General features: G+C 42.6%; 1 protein-coding gene across 6 annotated transcripts in view; it reads left to right on the plus strand.

Moving 5' to 3' along the window:
• Window positions 1-18,053: 18,053 nt before the first annotated feature.
• LOC120902482 (neural cell adhesion molecule 1) overlaps window positions 18,054-22,245 on the plus strand; it is a 192,997-nt gene continuing 188,805 nt past the window's right edge. For 2 of the 6 annotated variants that reach the window (XM_040311259.1, XM_040311265.1), the window contains exons 1-2: window positions 18,060-18,210; window positions 20,868-21,593. The gene's annotated coding sequence lies outside the window, so the exon portion shown is untranslated. Of the gene's footprint in view, window positions 18,315-20,867; window positions 21,594-22,245 lie in introns of all 6 variants that reach the window. The other 4 variants (XM_040311264.1, XM_040311260.1, XM_040311262.1 and 1 more) reach the window with 4 other exon arrangements.

The following is a 22,245-nucleotide window of genomic DNA, read 5'->3' on the forward strand; positions in this document are numbered from 1 at the left end:
AAATATTTTCGTGATATTTACAATTACAGCACAAGCCACCGCCGTTGACCGGTCGGACATGCTAGTGTGCAATAATATATAAAACGCCTCTCGACCGAGCTAGAAGCGCATTATGCGAAGTGGCCTTCCTAACACTCGCCGTCTTGAGCGTCGTCTTGTCTCTCGCCGCCAGGGAAGCTTTCACGAGCAAGGGGAAGGTGTCTTTGTGATATTGAATTCCACCACCCCTTTTGTGTCTCGACGTGTTGCTCCCGAGCAGTAGCAGCTAGCAGCAGCAGCAGCAGCAGTCGGCATGCCTGACGGAATGGTATTGAAAATAGGACGAAAACGTTATTTTCCTTATGCGAAGGTTGGGCAAGCGGTAAGTCTTGGAGCGGTGCGCAACAGACATGGCAACGTTTTCGAGTGCAAATGAAATGGTTTCTCTGCTCATGAATAGAAATCACTGCAATAGCACAACTTCTATTGAAGCTTACGGTGCACAGCTTCCGTATACGGGCACAGTCTCGGGGAAGGTGTACGGAACTGAGTGAGTAAAAATGGTTCACCCATAACCTGTATGTCATTCTGCCGGACTGGGATGACACACACACACACAGAGTCACAAGTTGCGGACGCAGGTGCCCCGAGAGCGGGTGGCATACAGGGGTAAAAATAGCAACACATCCTCCGAGTGGGTGTTGGCAGAAGACGCAAGGAAAGCGAACAAGCGAGTCGTATTTTACTGAGCTTGCAACCGACTGCACCGGACCCGATAGCGTCCGCCAGGGGGGAGAGGGGGGTTTAATGCAAAAGGTGGCATTTTCATGCATATCGCGTACGTCTGACCTCCGGCAGCCATGCGACGACGGTGGCGGGGTGGGCCGAAAATGAAGAAACACTTTACCGAAAAAAAGCCCAACTAAATTCAATTTGAATATAATGCGGGGGGGGGGCATTTCAATTGCTTGCCAACCGGTTTTGCCGTGCGGATGACGTGTTGAACATGGTTCTGGTTTATGAAAAGGCAAAAGCAAAAAGCTACGACAATCAATGCAAAGTCTGCTGAGCGAAGCATTTCGGCCATATTAGGCCGTAAGCTTGCCATCACATTCGAGCATTGTGGCATAAATTCGGTCAGGAAGTTTTGCTTTACTTCCAATTTCATCACCGCTCACCGATTGCGTTATGCGATCGCACCGGAAGGGAAAAGTTGTTTGCTCTGGTAGGGTGTGATTAGAAATTGGGCCGGAGCCCAAAAGCCTGCATATGGAAAAGTTTAAAAAAAACACACACACACATATACTCACACACACACCATCTTCGATATCTAATGACATCCAACCGGTGCGCCGAAAACTGTGCACTTATTAACATCCTCGAAATTGATTCCGAGTTTTCGGAGGGGGGAGCAATGCGTGCACCGGATTTGGACGGCGATGGTGTTTGTTATTGCAGTCTAATGAAATCCAAACAGACAACTTGCGAGCGCGTTCCTGGCAGAGCAGGGACAGTTTCGCAGTGTGCTTGGTGCAGGCGATATGAAGTCGAGTCCGCAGAATAGCAACTCATAACACCAGAACAGCACAGGCGAGCAGAGTGTGATACTTTCGACGTTTCGTTTGATTGATATAACGAAATAGGAAGAGAAAAAAAAAGATTCGTAGATTGTATTTTGTTTCAAAACAGCACACACATATCATCATCCATACATGATTTCCGTATCGCTTGTTTATTGTTTAGAAGGAATAAAAGGGCGCGCATTTGTATTGTTTGATTTTATAACATACTTTTCTCACTATTTTCATGATGCTGCTTCCATCTTTGGTGGTGTATTGTAAGGTTTTATGCTGTTAAAAAAAGCGAAAACGGTATTATTTCATTGTTTGATTGGGAGCCATCAATCTTGTTAAGTTAAGGACTAATTGAGACTGTCTTGTGGAGGAGCGCACTGTGTACCTCGAATTTTCATGCCAGTTGCTCCTCTATATTAACATTAGGCGTGGCAGTCGCTTTAGGGGCTCGAAGTGGCTTGTAGCCTTTGCGGAAATGTTGAACCACATTCGTCATGTGCGATGGAAGAACATGGCTACGGGCCGTGTGTACACGTTCGGAGATAGGACATTGAAGAAGCACTGAACGAGCAAAGATCCTATCCAGCAACCCGCAAAACTGGGCCACCGTTCCGAACCCTCTCCGCCTTGGTGCAGAACAGTTTACGTTTACGATGTGGTGTATGAACCGTTTATTCCCGGGTTTTTCTATTGTAGCCACAAGCGATACAGTAAAACACTTATTTCACCCCGTCGTCCTGGATTGGCGTTCCGGCTGAAGGAGACTGCTTATGCGTCCTGAGGCTTTGCAACAGTAACAAAAAAAGGGTGTGCCCTGTTGTCAGTCGCCATCGTCCTCGTAATCTGCGCCGTGGCCCGGGCCCGACCGGCTAGTTGTGTGTAATAACAATGGTAATAACAAGAATGGCTGACACCATATCGCTTCCAGCTTCGGACACCCCGGAAGTTGTTTGGTGTTTGGGCAAAATGAAAAGCACGAAAAGTGAAGCAGTGATTGGCGTTGGAGTGAGGCGGTAGTCTTCATGCATGAGTCCTCTTGCACCGGGCGGCGCTGGGACTCGGTTTTCTGTTGGATGAATGGGGGAGATGCTGACCGGATGGACTACATGGCTTTATAAGCAGCACCCGAACAGGCACAGATACATACTTACAGACACACACACACATGCACACTTGACCCAACTCCAAGTGATTCAACACACTGACGCACTCATGCTGGACACGTACAGTTTATCGTTGGTGCATACCCAGTCAGCATAAAGATGAGGTTCCGCTTTGGTTTCTGTTTCCACGGATAGTTGTGCAATGCGGGGTGGGGTGCCGGAGTTTGGTTAGGGATGCGATACCAAGAACGTGGGGAATAAAGATTGACCCCGGAGAAAACATCACGTTGTGATCGCTCGACTGGTCGCCGTTGGAGTTGGCACGAGTGCAGATAGGGAAGAAAAATACCGAGAAGCGTATATCAAGAGCTAGGACGTAGGTCATTAGTTGAGTAGGAGTACAGTTTGGTACGCGAATTGTAAAGGACGCTTTCGTGTAGTTGAAATAGGCGCATGTATTTGTTTTATTTATTTTTGTCATATAAAGTATTTTATTCCAAACCACTATTGGTTCTATGTTTATCAATCAACTACATCGAAAGAATCAAAACGGCAGAATTAGCCGTTATAATTTCATCTTAGCACTTTTTCATTTTATTTTCACTAATGATTTTGGTCTAATTTTGTATGCAGGAGTATGAGGTGAACATCATTTTGCTTTTACCATATTTTACATACTTATTGTTTGAATCTATTGAAAGTGTACCATGGGTATGAAATAATTTAGCATTGATTAATTTTCTTTAATGTTTAATGTTTTATGTAAATGTTGGCTAAAACAGGTTTTGAAGGGCGTAAAATAAATAAGCGATATTGCTCTTGCTTTGTTATTTTTTAACTGATTACACTTTGCCTCTCTATTGCTAATCATCTAATGATTAAACATTACAATTAGTTTTTAAAGTAGGTATTATCAGTTTTGAACCATGCTTGAATGATATAATTACAGAAATACAGAAATAATACCAATTGGATTGTTTGATCAACCAATGCTTTTGTTTGTAAAATTCTATACTGTAATAATTTAAGCACAATAAAAAAACGCATTATCCTGGCTCACGCATCTCAATTAAATACTAGATTTGGCCATTTTCCTCAAAAAGTCTGCCGACCGCTGATCAATCGCTGAAGGTTTTATTTTTTTTTTTTTAACAATGTCACCTAATTCAAATATTAAAACAAATCAGTAATAGCTACATAACTTACAGTCATTGCCGCTAAATTTAGACTCTAACTCACCTATTTTTGTCTCGAAGGCACCAATTTTTGACAGAGTGTCACGATTTTTGCCTCGAAGGCATACATTTTTGACAGTGCGCGTAAATTTTTGCCTCGAAGGCATCAATTTTTGACTGTGTGTCAATCGCTTTAATTACAAAATTTTACGTAATTTCTGAAAATGTGTGTTCTGAAATGATTGAAATAAAGTTAAGTAGTGAAAAATTTTAATGATAGAATTTAAAATAAAACAATTGTTTTGCCAGTTTTGGAAGTTTAAATGCAATGAAAAAAATGGCATGTATTTTCAGCTGTAAACAAAAGCTTTAGAATTTCTAAAATTTCATCATTTTTTCTCATGAAACAATCAATTTACCCAGTTTTTGTATCTTTTTTATGAAATGTGGAATACCAATTGTTAAAAATCTGCTTAAAAACCTTGTAAAATTGTCATGATTCCTTCAAGAATCAAAAATTGATGCGCACTGTCAAAAATTGATGCCTTAGAGGCAAAAATTGATGCGCACTGTCAAAAATTGATGCCTTACAGCCAAAATTAGGTGGCAACGACTGTATTAGGTCTTCTTAGAAGGTATGTTAAACCGGTTACATGATACAGTCGACAACTCGCACGACTTAAAAACATTTCCATCGTAGGTTCAAGTCTCGTATATACCGTCATCCCATAACAAGGACTGACTATCTGGTTGCTTGGTACTAAATAAATCCCAAAAGCTGTATAGGTCGACATGGTCGCGTAGGTCGTTATGCCAAAAAGCAGAATAATTTATGTTGTAAAATTTTTGAAATGTAGTTTTGCATTTAAAGAAATGAAACATGGTTGAAAATATCAAATAAAATCAAATATCCTATTGAAAAAATTCAATAAATTAGTGATGATTGAATGTCTCACACATTCACAATAGCTCGATGGAGGCGCCTTGCACTGCAATGGTGTAATTGTAATTAGCAATTTTTTTTTAGATCATAATCGGCATTCTTTCGAATTATTAGTGGTTTACACACAGTCAGCCTGAATATTATTACAATGAAATTAAAGAGCAAAGAGAACGATAAAAAAGATCAAAATGTATGGAGAAGAAGAACGAGAGATAAGACATAAATCTATAAGTGTGTATATAATGTGTGTTTGTTTTGCCATTCGGACCTGAATAGTTATACACTTTTTATCCTAATGATGCCTTACTCCGTGTTAACGTTGTGAATTTTTTTAAAATATAATATCTAACGTTATTTATTTCTAATTAAAAAACATAAATTTCCATATAATTTACAAAAACTTAGAAAAAAACAAAAGCAAATAAGTCTTAAATACAAATCACGCGAGAATCAAACGAATTATACAGTGCTGGAACGGAAGCAAATTGTGCTCCGTAACTTATTCAGGCACAATTCGAGAATGATGAACCTAGAGCCCTTGGAGACATCAAATAGCGGGAAATGGTTTGAACATTCGCTCAAACTATCTGTCTCTGACGGCTCGCCCGAAGGTATGCACGGTACTGTAGCATGTGGTCATAATTTTGGCTGTCGCTAGGAAAGTCTAAGGTATCGTTGTCCACTCGCACTGTTTCTGCAGCACACCAGTACACCGTGTGACACTTTGCGCGCACCGGCGGAGCAGAGAAGGTTGGCAGGCGCAGGCCGGGACGTGCCGCAATGAAGCAAAGTGCGAGACAGCATGGGTACAAACTGTGGAATAAATTTATTTAGAAAAGTTATGAAAATCGCAGTGCAACTTGGGCACCCATGAACAGTTTGGAGCGGTGTTGTCCCAGGGACTGCCGCTTTACAAGACGCCTAACAAGCGACATTGACGCTTGTGCAGCGATGATTGCGAGTACTATCTGCCGGCACAGCAATCCGACCACGGCAAACCGGAACGAGCTACTACCGGAAGAGTTCGCATCGCCCAAGGCGCACTTGCCTTTCGCAGCGGTGGCCCACGTATGGGTACGGGCTGGAACGTTCGGTTTGCTGCTTGTTTTGATCGCGGGAAGGAATGGTTTCTGGAACTCGGCACTCGGCAGCTTCGGGTTTTTAGCGCACTCAGTCGCATTTGCATTTTGCGACTTGGAGCAAGCTGCACCAAGCGACAAGCGCACCATGCGATAAGGTAAGAAGATGGGAAAGGGGTGAGAAGAATGAGCTTGGCAAAGGAAAGCTGCTCGAGAAGGGCGAGAGGAAGAATGGGAAAGGAAGAAAAGGAGGAACAGGGTACATTTATATGTACCGGAGTGGGAGTAAATTTAGCTGAACCATCTGATTACGCTTCTATACGACGAAACGAAGCCGTTATTATGCACACTGCAGCCCATTTAACTTCCAAAGCAGGCAGAGCCAGGGCGGGTTTGAAGCTGTGCATTCCATGATGATCTTGCTGATGCTGATGTTTAGGACGATAATGTTGATGAGCCATGGGCATCGGAAGCGAAGCGCTGGTCCCGTAAGACCATACTTTGCGCTATGAATAGTCTGGTTAGAAACCAGACAAACAGGGCGAAAAAAAGTATCCAAATGGGTTAACTCAGGCACAAGAGATTTGGGTTCCGGGCAGTATACATACACACACTCACTCACATACACACCCAGCCGGAAGCAGGGACGCAGGATATTCGCTTGCCCGTGTGGTTCAAGATTTGGACAGTGGCGTTACCCCTTCCAGCAATCGTATGCCCGGCTGCAGTAGCGACGCCAGCTTAGACAAATGCAGCAGTTTCACCACCCATTTACGGCCAGCAGCAGTTCCGTCTTCGAGTTTACTGTTGTTCCGGCCTGCCAACGGCACCACACAATGCCTAAGTAAACTGTCCATGCGGTTTTTGGGGAGCGGAATTGCTGCCATTGCCACCGTGCCATTGCGTAACCTCAAAGGTGATTAAATGCATTGCCGTCTTTGGGTCGTTTGCCGCTGTGCGAATGGGTGTAAACTGGAGTGTAGCACCCCGCAGGTACATGAGCATGAGCTTAGAACTCGTTTTGTCTAAGCCCCTACTTGTGTGCTTGGCAACCAAGCGTTGCTGGCTGGCTGGTTGGTAACTGGAAGAGGTTTATTTCAATACTCAGCCTAGTTTACACGAAACCGTAAGCAACGACGTCTACCTGGTGTAATATTTTTAATTTTATGTTCTTCCGTTCCCCATGTGCAGCAGAGGCCTTTTTGCATGTTTATTTTATTTGTACAAAAGGCACACTTTGTGGTAGGTAGACCACTGGCTTCCTGACAATTTCGCCCGTGGAAGAGACAGGGAAATAGTTGCTTGAAGTTCTTATCTCAGGTATGATTGGTGTTTCTCATAACGATTCATCAATGACTGTGTGGTCAGCCAGATATGCTGGTATTAATTTTAAAGAGCGAAAGTAGGGGAGGTTTTATGCGCGTTGATATGGTTGAGGTTTTATTATTTAATTTAAGCACTTGGTTTTTCGTTCATCTTGCTTTTGTTGTAGCGTTCGATTGTGTTGGATGAAAATGTTGGAGGTATACTTTTCCTGTGACAGAAGCCTACGCGTTTTTATCAAAGGTTAAAGACTGTGTGTAATGTTGGCAGGCCTTGGATGACAACGGTTGTTGTGTCAAATAAGAAGAAGAATCCTGTGCCAATCACAAAGGCACAATCGTGGGTGTTGGACCAATTGAAAGAGGCAAGTTGGCACAACTAGAAGAAAACATTATTATGATCCTAAATTATAGGTTTCATGCAAATCTAACAAGAAATTCAAAAAATATACGGTTTTCACCGAGACAATCATCATTCTTCTATACAAAATATATGGCTTACCCTGGTAGGCGGTTGTTCATGTGAAGGGTATGTACACTTAAATGATACAAAAAATTTGGTTATTTTTTATTTATTATACTTTGATATAAAACACATTTTCTAAGGCATTTTTAAAACTTTATGTCGCTACAGCTTCTTAATCCAAAGTTATTTTGGAATTAAAATGTAAAACTTACCCAAGTAGGCGATCCTACACATGACGGTTAAATGCGGAGTTGAGTTAATGCTGGCATAGCTATTTGTGTAATTGAGCTTGTAAAAGGAAACAAAAATTGTCTCAATTGTACCATAAGCTATGCAAATTTTCAGTTGGACGTTGTAGAAAATGTAATTATTTTCAATCTATATTTTTTATTAATACATTTATAATAAATTATATTGTGTATTCTATTGGCTTTCAAAATAAATAATAAAATATAGATACAAAAGAAAGAAAATAATAAATAAAGATCTTCTTCTTCTTCTTTGGCTCAACAACCGATGTCGGTCAAGGCCTGCCTGTACCCACTTGTGGGTTTAGCTTTCAGTGACTAATTGATTCCCCCCATAGCAGGATAGTCAGTCCTACGTATGGCGGCTCGGTCTATTTGGGGATTGAACCCATGACGGGCATGTTGTTAAGTTGTATACGAGTTGACGACTGTACTACGAGACCGGCTTATAAATAAATAAAGATAAATAATTTAATAAACGAATATTAATTTATTGTAATGCATTCGAAGATAGTGACGGTCGCCATGTAGTAAGTTCGAGCGTACATACGGCACAATTGATCAACGGGTACCGTCGCGGTAGGTCAGTGTTTCGCTGACATTTTTCGACGCTAGATCGTCCAGGCGATCATTAAAACCCTTACTGGAAACGTTGGAGTTTAGAAGCCTGAACATGAGCAGGGGGACATAACTAAATTCTTGAAATAACTTGGAAGGCGAAGTTTTAGGAAGCGTTACGTCCTATCTTGGCAGTCCGAACGAATCTCTCCTGCCATGGTAGGAGTTGGTTTTATATATACTCAATAGATGTTATGAGTTTCGTACATTTGGTTTTGGAATGTGTTTTTCAATTTATACATTGTATCGGAGTGAGGTGTTTGTCATTATGTGCCTATGTTGCGCTTTTAGTGTTTTTTCGAATGTTCTGGAAAGTTTCAACTGTTCTAGCCAAAGAACGGTCTTTGTCTACGCTGCGCTTTTAACGATAGGTTGCTATGCGTTCTCTGTTTGTCTACTTTGCTGCAGTAATGCTTGAATTGCTTATGCTGCGCGTTTCGATTGTTTCGATAAGTGTGTCTCAATTGTTTTTTTCTATGAACGGTATAATCTGGGTGTGTTGCTATGATGTGGATTGATTTGCTGATGTGTTGTAATGAATGTGTTGCAATAGTGTGCTTTCCGAAGTGTGTTACAATGTATCTGTAGCTGATAGTGTGGTTTACAATATGTTATGTTTAGCAGATATGCTACAGATTCATTAATTTGTCTCCTCAACTGAAAACAAAACTATGTTAAACATTATAGTTGAAGTTTTATAAACATTGACGTTTTATAAACATTTTAACATTGTAACTGGGATTGAACCAAATTCGAAGAAGAACTCTAGTTACAAAGAAACGTCAGATTGAGTAATTTGAAATCAATTATTTTATTTGAGCATATTCTGCAAACAAACATTATTTGAGGAGATTTTTCCTCCTTGCCCATGTTGAGCATGATAAACATTTTTTAGTTACAACTAACGTCGGCATTTTGCATTCCAAGAAAAAAAGTGTGCTAAAAATGGCCCACATCCCAAATATTCGTTCAATGAGAAAACTTACCTTGCTCGGCAACGTAAAATCGTTACAAGGAACGATATGTTTTAACCCACACGACTATAATAGTTACATCAGCAAAGTATGCACTTGTGGTCAATAAATGACCTGCATGGGAAAGTTGTATTTGTACAGTACAGCGTAATGCAAAGGGATAGTTCCCCATAACACCAGTACCAGACAAATTGGCAAACCGTCAAACAAGTTTTAACCAGGTACCTACAGGAAGGTGCTGGCGTGGTGCTTCAGCACCTACGGCTTGAAAGAAATGCCAAAGACATGTTCTGCAAAAAGATGTTCGATAACCTCGCCCGCCCGGCTGTCGGGTTGGAGCGGGCACGGTTGGCTAGGTCATTGGTGAGGTTTCGCACCGCAAAAGATCTATTGTACTGTTGAGGGTCCTGGTTTCCCCGGGACGATGGTTCTCCACTCTAATCATTTCCCTTAACTCGTCAGCGACGGTACAGTAAGCTCGTAACTAAAAACGGTACGACCAAGGTGTAGTACGGGAGTGAAGATGGGATCGGAATAAGTCGGATATGGGTTTCTGGGTTTGCCGGGCGTTCTTAATAGAGCGGTGCCGTACCAGCGTGCAAGGAAAGGTAAGGGTTCGCACATGTAATGCAGCCCCGTGCGGTGGAGCTGGTTTCCACCGAAAACCGGAAAGGAAAAACACAACAGAGGCAATAAATCTAGTGATTGTTATTTGTTCTTGGGAAACGGTTCTTTCCGGTTATTGTTCGAGGATCGTCTTCCGGTGCATAGATGTACATAAATTAGCACATCTGGTTTATTTTTTAGCCACTCCGCTCCTACCGTGCATGCCGCGCGTACAAACACCGTGCTTCTTCGAAGTGTTATGCGTATGTGTCTGTGTATGTGTTTTGTATGAATGTGTTTGTGGAGGCGAGCTTTTGTGGAGCTTTTATTGCAGCAACCGAGTTTACGGCCATCTCACACTCGCTGAGAAGAGTGAGCAAGAGAGAGAAAGAGAAATGGAAATGGTTATTTATTACATGCTAAGCAGTAAATTTGAATCAATTATCAGCAGCTCTGGTAAAGAAAAGGGCTGGTGCTATTCAACATGATTACTGAGCGTTGAACAAAGCATGGTACGTACTTTCGTAGTACTGCTTTAATGATTCGCCCCTTGTGGGTAGTTTGCACGTTTAGAAAGCATAATATAAAAAAACATTTCCATACAACAGCTGGAGCAGGTTTTGACCGATGACGATAAGATAAGACGAGATGAAATTGATGTTTATGAATTAATGTTTGTAATTTTAAAAAGCCTTCTTTCTATTGTAGTCTTTTTCTTATCTGTATATTTGGGAAATAAATTCTCGCCAACTACATGTCAGATTGGTCACATATTGTTATAAATACTATTCAATAGTAGAAACTGTTTAATAATCTTGAATTAGAAAGGTTGTAAAAATAACTTAAAGGAGTTTTACAATACCTTTTGGGCTGATCAAGAAATAGGACAAGGCCGTGGCCTACGCCCAGGCTTTTCCACTGAAAACAACGAGGAAGAAATAAGTGAGCACACACAACCTTTTAGTTTGAGTACCAAATAGCAAGTGTTTATTCATTTCTGCAATTAGAGTTTTTATGGCTATTGGCTTAAAGTTTTAGCGTGGGAAAAATATTTTTCCTCCTTTTCAGACATTTGTCCATATTGTCAACACTCTTCCTTTTGACGCGCCTACGCCTGATCTGTTTAATGTCAAGTGCTATGGATAGAAATGCGATCCTTTTTTTATTGCCTTTCTCGTGGTGAGGACTAATTGGTTGCATTGATTGCGGGCGTAAGGATTTTCTTTTGGGCAGAACTATACCTAACATTTGAATCTTCTGGTGCATGCTAAGAATGTATCCCTGCATTGTCAAGTGGCTAAGGCTCCCTTTCTCTTTCTCTCTCTCTCTCTCACACACACACAACAATTCTTTAGGATGCTTGGTCCCTGGCTGCAGCCTTCCATCCATGAAGACATCCGATCTCCGTCAGGTGTCGTTTCACCTGGTCCAGCCATCGAGTTCGCTGTGCTCCTCTGCGAGTGGCTAAGGTTATTACTTTTTTAATTTAATACCTGGTTGATATTGGTTACGAGCCTGTGTTTTAGTGAATTTTTAGGTTTGATTTTAATGATGCTGGGAATCATGGATGCGAGATTTTCGAGAGATTTGCGAGTTTTGCATGCATGCAGTAATCATAGTTAAACCGTTGGGGGGTTCGTACTGTTTCCCTAATTGCTAGAACGTGCAAGTCAAGAAGAACCAGATGGCCTTACTAGATGCGTGACATATTCCTAGACTTAGGCTGTTTATCGCGCCGATGCACATTTGTTTGCCAGGGCTATACACTTGAAAAGGATCACAAGCGTTTTGAGCGGTTTGCTTATTTTAAATTCGAAAATACTATCCGTTGAGTTTGAAAAATGTGATTTTCATGGCGATCGCTCGTAAAGAGAAATTGAATTAAATAAAATTCATAAAATAAAGGTGTCGCGTTTGCAACAATGGTATTCATCGTATTTAAGCAAATAAATTTCAATCAGCAGAAGAATTAACAAGTTTACGATTAATTTGCCTGTGCTGAACGTAATTTAAAAAAATATGTGCAATGCACTGTATCAAAACATTCTATAGAAGATCTATACATTTTTGTTCAGAGATACTAGATGAAAATATTACTTTAATGTCTTTTGAAAATTTAATAAAACATTGTGTGTCTTAATGGAGTTATGAATGGTTTTGCATGTGGACAATTTGCTGAGGCTCGTATGCAAGGCCATATTTCCGTCTGGCGAGCCTTTTTCCGATGCCTGGTTTACAATTATTTTTAATGAGTTGTACATGCCCCGAACTGGCACGGCCCATTCTCCATTTCACCGCTGCTGCCCGTGAACCGACGTGCCTCGTGCGTCGTGCGATTCGTCAACGATCGGCGATGTAAAATGAACCCATCATCAACAAAGCACTTTTATCCCACGCGGTTTTGAGAAAAATCATTCCCGCTTAATCAAGGGTTTCGGTAGGTACGCGACCGCATGACGAGAAATAAATTTCCCGCACATCGAGAGCGTAGGCATCAACCTGTCCCCGCTCGATGGTGCTGGGGGCGAGCTGTGATTAACGATAAGTTTAGCCAAAATAAACGACATTCAAATCCGGACAAGAAAGTCCTCCGTCAACCAACCTCGGCATCACCGCGGCCACGTCAACGATCTAGGAAACGGCCCAAACGCGGGACGTATCGAACGCGGGACGCAAGCAAAAAAAAAAGGAGGCACGGATACGGAAAAAAGCGAGAAAAGATTAATGATTTATGCTGTAGGCTTCGATTTCGTCGCTCAAGTTGACGTATTGAATTATTTGCTCGCGTCTTCTCCGCTGTCGCCTTTCGTCATTTGTCCTTGGTCGAGTTCTTGGCCGAGAACGGGCGTCCCGGTAACAAAGGCAGCGCCGCAAACGAAGATAATGAGAGGATGTTGCGGACGATTAGCGGGGAAGATGTCGTGGGAAGCGAACGTTAAAGGCGAACGGTGGTATGCCCGGGCTGTCGAGCTGGGTCAGGGAAAGGGGACACGAACTCGGCACAATGATTAGAGCAAAACACAACCATAACATGGTACGGCTTAGGCGGCCGATGATGAACGATTGATGAAGAGGCCCTTTCGATGGGCGATTGTCACGGAAACCGCTGCAGACTGGGTGGCAAATGTCTGGGGATGGGAGAGTAGGTCGCCATAGGCAAATCGAACTTGTTTCTAAGTTTGTGAGAAACAAGGTAGCGCTGGTAGGAAATGTTCAACGAAGCGTAGATAACGATAGGGTAGGAATTTTTAACCGTATTGTTCAGTGCAATACACTACATCAATCATAAATCGATGTCAAAAAGTTTGCAATGAAAACATGAGCGAGCAAACACAATTTAAAGTTTGGTCAAATGCTATCAATTAAAACAACGGTGTGGTTGTAATGAAAATGATTTCCGCCAGAGTTGGTAACTAGACGATGAATTAATGTAAAAAGCAAATAAACTGAGTATCAAATAACTTTAAATTTAATGTCATTTGGTGTCTGTAAGTGAAAATGAACATCAGATTTCGGTTTTGGTTTGTTTAGGTGGGCCTAAGTAAAAATTTTCAAAATATTTTAAAATGAGCTATAACATTTAAGAAGTAGGAGTTCCTTGTTAAAAATTTACATATTACAATTTTTTAAGGCAACGTGTGTTATAAACTTGCCTGTAACTGATGCAATTGTTGTGGTAAGCTTGCCCTCCAAACAGCTCAGCCTAGGGACATATCAACATGTTAGGAATCTCCCGCTACCAAATAAAATAGCTAATTTACAAAACATGGCACACAAGCATTAAGGCGTATTTTCCGACTTAGTTTCTTAAGAAATGTGCAACCATACTGGTTCTACAATGCTATTTTATTTACTCCATTGCGTGAGATGTTGAAACAGCGTTGCGCTCGCATCCGGACTGTGCGCTATGTAGTTCGCACAGCACCCCGTAATATGGCACCATGCTGTACATCTGTCAGCCGATGCTTACCGAGATCCCCGTTCTGAGAATATCTGTTTTTTTTTGTTGCAAAGTAATTTTCATTTAAATTGTAGAAATATTTTTTCGCACGAAAACTTCTTCCTCCAAACAGTGCAAACAACGTTGCCCGGATGCCACGGCGGATGTATTGAAGTGGCGCCTAAGCACAAAGAAAGTTGACGTACAACACAAGGACGAAACAGTTGAAGATGCGATTCAGTGCACTGCAGGAATGGTTGGAATGAGCAGCAGGAGTAATGCGAACACTACCGGGAGTTGCTGCTCGACGCTTCCCAATTGGGACGGCTGACGCAAAGTTCGGGCTGCCTCATCGCAACGGGGATTCCACTAATGGCCGAAAGTGGGCTATAATCATTTTTAACGGCAACTTTTCGTTTCACATCACACTTTCCCCGTGTTTTCCATTCACTGGACTGCCGAGCTGCCGGTGCGAAACAGGCCTGGCAAAGAAAAACACTAAAACTGTACGTGGGCCTGATTGGTTGTGCAGTAGAGCAAAAGAAAAAGGATGCAAAAATATCTCGCGCGACTCCCTCGGTCACAAGGCACAAGTCTCGCGACCAAAAGACGACGATGCAATTCAAATGGTTGAACGATTTTTCAAATTGCCCTCGCACCTTCCTCAGCTGCTTTGCCGTCCTTGTACAAACGCTTCCCTGGACACACTTTTCGTTCGTCACCGGCCTTGGTTCTGGACTGCGAAGCGGATGTGCCCGGAAGTGGCAAAAAGAGTGGGATCACATTTTTATCAGCAGCACTTGATCTTTTCGGTTGAGAGAAGAGGCATTTAAATTTAATTCTTCAGTTTCCTTTTGTCTGTGCGTCAGATGTTTACCGCGTGTTTTTTTCTTCTTTGCTTTTCTTTGCTAGACTATGTTAAGGGGCAGCTATTTTACCTTTTCCGTTCCGGTAACTTTCCCTCGGATGTCTTTTGGGTATGAGATCAATCACGACACTGAGTAGGACGCATACCTTTGAACTACATGGCTATTGTCATCTAAACAGGCCATTTACATTTGAAACAGAGTTAATTCGATTCTAATTTTGGATATTCTGATAGGGAGTTGTAATTACATGAATTGGAGAGATTTCTGAGAATGAAAATATGTTTGAAAGCTATGACCTTTAGAAATCTAAGAATGCAAAACAAATTAACTAAAACCATGTACAACATGATGTTGTTTTTTGATAGTATAACAACGAAGGCAAGCATTATAGGGGATTTAAAGTTATTTTGCAGTGCGGTTTGAAGCAAATTTTCGAATGTTAATTATTTAATAATCAAAACTACTGCATAAAAACAACAAATCATTGTAAAGCCTCTTCTTTCCGCTTTTCGGCATGAAATGTGAAAAAATGTGTAGAATAATGTAGAAAACATAGGCAAGCCTGCACCTCAATTGAACTGTCAAAATTAATCTTGGACGGGTGAAGATTAACATTGGACTGGTCCAAATACGTTCTAGGAGCGACAAAATCTGCACCACACATAGCAAATTGACCTGAAAACCCTCGTAAAGATTCAGAATATTTATTACAAAGATTAATCAAAAGAAAATGCGGCTGTTTTTTTTAAATATCATTTATGACAGATAAGGCAAACGAGGTATATTCGTCATTGGATACATAACAGCAGGGAACATAGGAAAAACAAAACAGTATGAATGGACGAACGAAGCAACAACAGTAGCAGAATACCACATAGGCTTTGAAGCAAACACTTAGGTTTTTTCAATGCAGCAACAGCAACAACCGAAAAGGTCACTATAGAAGCAACAACATCAGCGACAGCAATACATTATGAATGTAGTGCCAATACATCCTTGGCCTGCCTCAGGAGTATCCGAAACCTCGTCCGTTTCCATGCGTACAACATGGCCAGCCCACCGGAGCCTGGCGAGCTAGATACGTTGAAAGACGATGAGGTCGCCGTCGCCGACATCTCGCTCGTCGTTATGACGGCTCCTCCATTGTGTTGCCACACATACGCCTCTGTGCTACTGTCTCTGTATAGAGTACTGGTACTATATATGTTCTATACAGCTTCGTCCGTCGCGACAGGTTCTTTGAAGTGAACTGCTTTCTCAGGCTACGACCGATTGGCAGTCAGCATCCTTGCACGCTACTCAACTACCATACTATTGCCGTTGCTGACCTTTTACCCAAGATAGGTGAATTCTTGGATGACTTCAAAAGTGCGTTCACCTATCTGTACGTCTCGCCTACGTAGGCTTGGATTATTAGTTGGTAGTTTGGTCAGTTTGGTCTTTGCCTTGTTTATCTGCAGACAGAGGCGCTCTGCCGTCTCAATCCCTTGATAGGCTTCCTTTACATAGGAGAGCCGCAGACCAATGATGTCTATATCATCAGCATATGCCAGGATCTGGGTTGACTTATAAAATATGGTTTCCGAAGTATTCACCCTCGAGTCCCGGAAGGCCCTCTCTAGTGCCAAATTGATGGTGCATCCAAACTAATTGGTTGCATCCAAGTTTTATATATAAGTGCAATATATGAATATTACTTAATTAATGTACTCATCTTCTGCCTGATGTTAAACTCTAACCAAGGACTGCAGCTTACCTATAAGACCGATTGCTACTAAAGTATCCGAGGATGAATATACTTTAAAAAGTATGGTGCAACTACATGTAACTCTACTATCCAAATAGGTATTAGGACCGATTAGATGTGTGATAAGAAGACTGGTGACGTCACTTTCGAACTCGTCACTCGTGTTTCGTCAAAAGTCAACGATAAAGATGCTAACATGACGAGCTATGATAAATATCAGTTGTTATCGAGTCCATTCGTAAAGCCATTGAAATGATAGACTAAGTAAGGCTTAGAATAATCTTAATCACAGACGCCTCCACGTCATCTTTCCCTCTTAACCTAGGTGTAAAACGATGCCTTCCTTTTCGTAGAAGGCCGAAAAGAGATTTACAGAATGGACCGTTCGGTGTCTTGTGTATGATATGAGCAGTTCAGCTGACGAGCTTGATTAGTTCCACGGCATCTATGTGATGTCCTGCTATTTATGGGAGCTCATATTGCTGAGCATATTTGTCTCGACCGTGTAGAGCAAAATTCCCTTAGAATACCTCACGGTACAGTCCCTGCTTTAAGTGTCTCAACATGTTCTTTAAGGTGAAATGCTTCCTCAGACTATCGAATGACCGGTTGCCAACTTGAATACGTTGATTGTGTTCTGGATGCTAACTCTTGACCAATGTGTTGTTGATGCTTTAGGGGAAATGTAGAGTGATTCAGATGAAACATTTGTAACTTTTTTCTTTACACAACTTGCCCCATATGTTCATTCGTACTCCCCATGCATCGCAGAATTCATCGCTTTGATTTCATACCACAGGTCTATTAGAGAAAAACATCTTTTCCATCGGCACTACAGTTCATTTTAGTCAGTCAGCATTCATTTTGCTTGTTTGCTTGCTGCTTGCTTCATTGCCACCAACAAACTTCTCAAACAACGCTGTGCAACATCCTTGCAACACAAGAAATTTAGTCGAGTTTTCTGTAAGCGTTCATGATTCATTCCCCTTTCGAAACGTGTATTTATAGAATCCGTTATCTACCCCGTCGGTTCATGTTATAGCTGAATATTCACGGGCATGCGCAGTAAATCGAACCGTTTCGATGAATGGCTGTGAAATTGCCTTTTGAAATAATTTCACATGGAAATCGTTAGCATTGTAGCGTACAGTTCACAGTGAGTTCATCGTGAGCCAAACGCTGGTAGTTATGTTTCCACCGAGTAGCAAACTTCTCGTTGGTTTTTATTCACAAGATGAAACTTCGCTTCATTCAGTTGACACTCGCCCGCCCTCCCGGCATGCCTAAACACACACCTTTCCTACACGTTCAGCGGGAAAGCAGTGCTGCAAAGACCGTTGGTTGCGTTCGAACCTTTCGGGATTGCCGAAGTGGGGGCCTGATTTTTGCTTCAGTATCAATTTGTCACTGCTTCGGGTGTGTTCCGCACACGCAGTTTGACGTTTGACGGACGTCCGGTGCGTTTGGTTACGCGGATCGTTTTTCCTCGCGAAAGGGTGCGTGCGGAAATCGTTACGAACTCCACAATACGAAGTACGTTGTTCGCCGTGGTCAGCGAGTGTTGAATGTAATGATTGTTTCAGTCCTGTTTAAGCTGGTAGTTGTGAAAATCTCCCGGAAAAAAGTGTAAAAAAGTCATTACGCAAGTGTTGTTTGTGTTTGTTTGAGGCGGTAAAGTGAGACCAAACGTATGCAAACCGCAAGTGTTGTTCTGTCGGTGACGTAGGCAAGGATTATGTTTCCAAAATCGCTTTAATGAGACTCAAGGATCCTTTTGGAAATACCATGCAGAACGCGTCTGGCACATACCGATTTAAATCCGGATCAGTGTGCGGTGGCAACTAGACTAACTGGAATTATTTCACAATGTGTGTTGTGGATCTGGTTAGATTCTGAGAAGTGGAATAAAATCAGCTATCAGACTCGGCAGTATCCAATTTTGGAAAAGGATCTCTTGACGAAGCAATCGTGGGAATCGAAAACTTCGCAAACTGTTGATATTAATTTGTGCTGAACACATCTTGCAGCTTGTACGAACTTTTACTCAAAACCGAAGCGGCTCATATGTGATCCTATAAGCCGAGTGGTATATCGAGCCCCTGATGGACAGACGGGGCAGACAAATGTATCGACAATCTTCAAACGACTTCCCTGACCAGGGAGGCCTATGGTGCCTCGGGAGATTTCAAATACGCAACCACTCGTGCCGGCAGACGTATTTTGGCAAATGTGTTTCTTTGAGCTTTTTAGTGTGCTCGATGTGTTTCTTTTCTGGTGGCACACCACTCGCCAAACCATTCAGCGCGCATTAGATCGTGGGCTAGAGTGGTAACATTGGTGGTGTAGTGGTGGTGAGCCCTTCAGGGCTGAACTTTCCATGAAATGAGCAAAGGCAAAGTGGAATCCCATCAAAGCAGTGGGCCGCCGGGTTCCTCGGGGAAGGTATTTGCTGAAGTTCAAACGTTGAAGGATTTCGAAGTGCCCGAAGGAACGGGAAGGGGAAGTCAGGGCACCAGGGGTGGCGTGCTGCGGAAATGAGAAATAAAGGCGCAGCTTAAAAAACCAACCTTCCCAACGCAGGAAAGAATAATCTCGTCAAATTAAATCTGATTAATTGACGGCCCCGGATGGATGGGAGTTTGCTGTGGACGGAGGGAGAGGCGTAGTGGAGTGATTGTACGGCAGTGTGGACCGTTGATCCATTCCACACAAAGCGGATAGCTTCAAGCCGGTGGAAAAATCGCAATATTTTGCTTTCTTGCTTGCGGCTGACTGGTTGTTGTATAACTTTTTTATTTCCTCTAACTTTCTTGGCTTCTGCTTCGCATTTGTTCCAGTCCGCATTGTTAGACTGGCTGGAGCATTTTTTGTTTGTTTTACTCCTCTAACCACTGCATTGTTTTACAGTACGAATGTAAATGAGTGAAAGCAGCGAACCTGAATGCATGCTGGAGTAAAAACAAAAGTCGGAAAAGTCTTCCAATTGTTTCCCGGACGATGTGCTAAGATGTTTTGCTGGAGAGAAACGGGCGGACAAAAAATCCCTTGGCCCGGAATAATCTGCATGGGATGGTTTTTGTTTCGCTGTGGAAAATAATGCTCAGCTGCAGAGGCTGGTAGATTGTGTACGGTTTGTGCTGCCATGCCGTTTCGAAGACACTTCCGCCAACTCAAAGTGGCGAACACTCGTGGCAGTTGGCGTAAATCGTGTCGCTAAGTTCCAGATTGACATTAAATCGACAATCAGTGCCAAAAAAGGCTCACTTTGGAACGAACGCGGGTCAAAGAGAGAGAGAGAAAGAGAGAGACAGAGAGAGAAAAAAATGTACAGCTTTGAGCAATGGAACCGTCACTAATTTCCCGGCTTTGCAAGCAGTTGTGCAGCCGTTACTATGTGCGTAGCTTTGACAAAAAACTAACCAACAAAGAAAAAATAAAGTAATACAGTGTGCGAATTTTCCGAGAAGATTTAGGGCTGAAGTAGAAAAGGATTAATTAAATTCATTAAACAACACTAATCTGTTGTGAGCGCGCCGGGACCGTGCTCTCGGGAGCGCCAGGCGGTCTTGGCAATTGTCTTCGTCACAAAAACGGACCACAGACGTTCGCGAGGGCGGATGGCACTCGGGCTGCTGGTGGTTTTTTGTTGCAAGAAGCCTGCTGTTTAGCATCGCCTGGATATTTCCGGTCGATTTCGTAGCGAAGAGCGTGGGCAGGGTATTAGTTGGTGCGTTATCCGCAGCATTCTGTACATCCTGCGAGACTAAGACCTCCTGTTGTGTCCTTTGTCTTTTGGGGCGATTTTATTGCTCGTTATCGCTGTCAGAACAATGGAGCATTATGCAGGTATCGCGTGCATAAAAAAAAATCTCTCTCATTTACCGAGATTAGCGACAATTTCTGAGTCTGTTCCTATCGGAAACCTTTTCTGAAAAATCTGCCAAATATCAAAAATTTAAAAAAGCTCTGCTTTCAAAGAAGTCACATTCACTGTTATCGTTATCGGACGATGGGACGGCTCACAGGAGCAATCAACAAACGCTCAAGTTCCGTGAAAAAGGCCCTGCACAAGACTGAGCCAAAAAAAAAAAACAATAAATATCCCCAGAAGAGCATTTGCATATGAAATGTGTTCCGCGTTCCACGAATCGATCGTACTCCATCGTCCCTTGCCGGATAGTGGTTCCTTTGAAATATATGATTCCGTTTTTTGCTTTGTTCCAGGTGCCCTGAAACCTGAGACGCAAGCACTTTAGGCTGCGATGCAAGCTATCGGAATGCGTTTGTGTGTGTGTGTGTGGGCGAGGTTTGGGTATTCTGATGATTGTGTGTGCGACAGTGTGCGGTAGTGTGCTTCTCGCACCAGTGTGTGGTGTCAGCTTGATGTGCGTATGATGCTTTTCCGTGGAAAAACGTAGTGCCGTTACACCACCACCACACCCGGCTCCGGTCGCGATCAGCGTGAGGATTGAGCAATAAGTGTAGATATATATCGTAGCCAACTGGCTAAGCGTGTATGGAAACGGTGTCGGCGGCGTGAAAAAAGCCATCCTTCGCTACCGCGTGAGGAAGAAAACGGTGGAAAATCTTGCGGATTTTTTGTAGTGTGTTTGTGTGTGTGTGTGCGTGTGTCGGGTTTTCTGTGCTAGTGTTGGTTTTTGTTCTCCAGTTTCTCGGCCACGGTGCTTGGTGCTAGCACCAAACCCAGTCGCCCGTATTTCCTGTGAAAGGCAATTTAATTAATACAAGTGCTGATTGGCCAAACGTGCCGCGGTGGTTGTTTTTTCTCCGTGGCCACGGTGGTGTAGCGGCGCTTCAGCGAAGGTGCACTGGATCATAGCGGATTGGATGTCTGGGGCGAAACAAGGTGGAAAAAAGGAAAATCGTCACGGTCACGCTTACGCGCCCCAGTTTGGTGGACCCTTCGGGGGTGGAAAGCAACGGCTGAAGGTAATAATCCCCGGCAAAGGGACTGAAGTGTCTCTCTACATTGTATGCGTTATTTAATCGGTTGTTTCAGACCGTTACTGTCTTTGCCTTTGCTGTACGTACTGGTGAGGTTCGATTCAGTTGGCTGTACGGTTGGCTGTTTCGATTGGTATTAAACGGCACTGAGCTGCTTCAGCTTATTCACACATGTTTGCGCGTTAATGTGAAGCAAATTAGATTCACCTTGGTGTATTGTTAGATTTTATAGGAAAAAGGAAGGAAGAAAAAAAAAATACTGCCGATTGAAACAATATCAATTTTCCCTGTCCAATTTGTTGCTAATGAAATGGACCACAGAGAGAGAGGGAGAGAGGGAGAGAGGAAACGTTAAAGAACAGCCAAAGCGATCGATTCGAGCTGAAAAGAAATATTGTTATCTAATTTCCTTTCGCCTGATCGGGAATGTAAAACGGTTCAGAAACAAACGAAGCGTGCCGATCGACATCAATTTACCAATGAATGGACAGAACGAGTGAAAAAAAGGAACACGGCCCAGAAATATCGGAAATATGCCGAAGCGGAGGCAATATCCGAACCGTGGAACGTTCGCATCCGGTCACCGGCCTGCAGCTTCCCTGCTGTGTGGTGCGTTAGAAACGTTTATCTTCTTCTT

Source organism: Anopheles arabiensis, chromosome 3, assembly GCF_016920715.1.
Source record: "Anopheles arabiensis isolate DONGOLA chromosome 3, AaraD3, whole genome shotgun sequence".
Classification (NCBI taxonomy): domain Eukaryota; kingdom Metazoa; phylum Arthropoda; class Insecta; order Diptera; family Culicidae; genus Anopheles; species Anopheles arabiensis.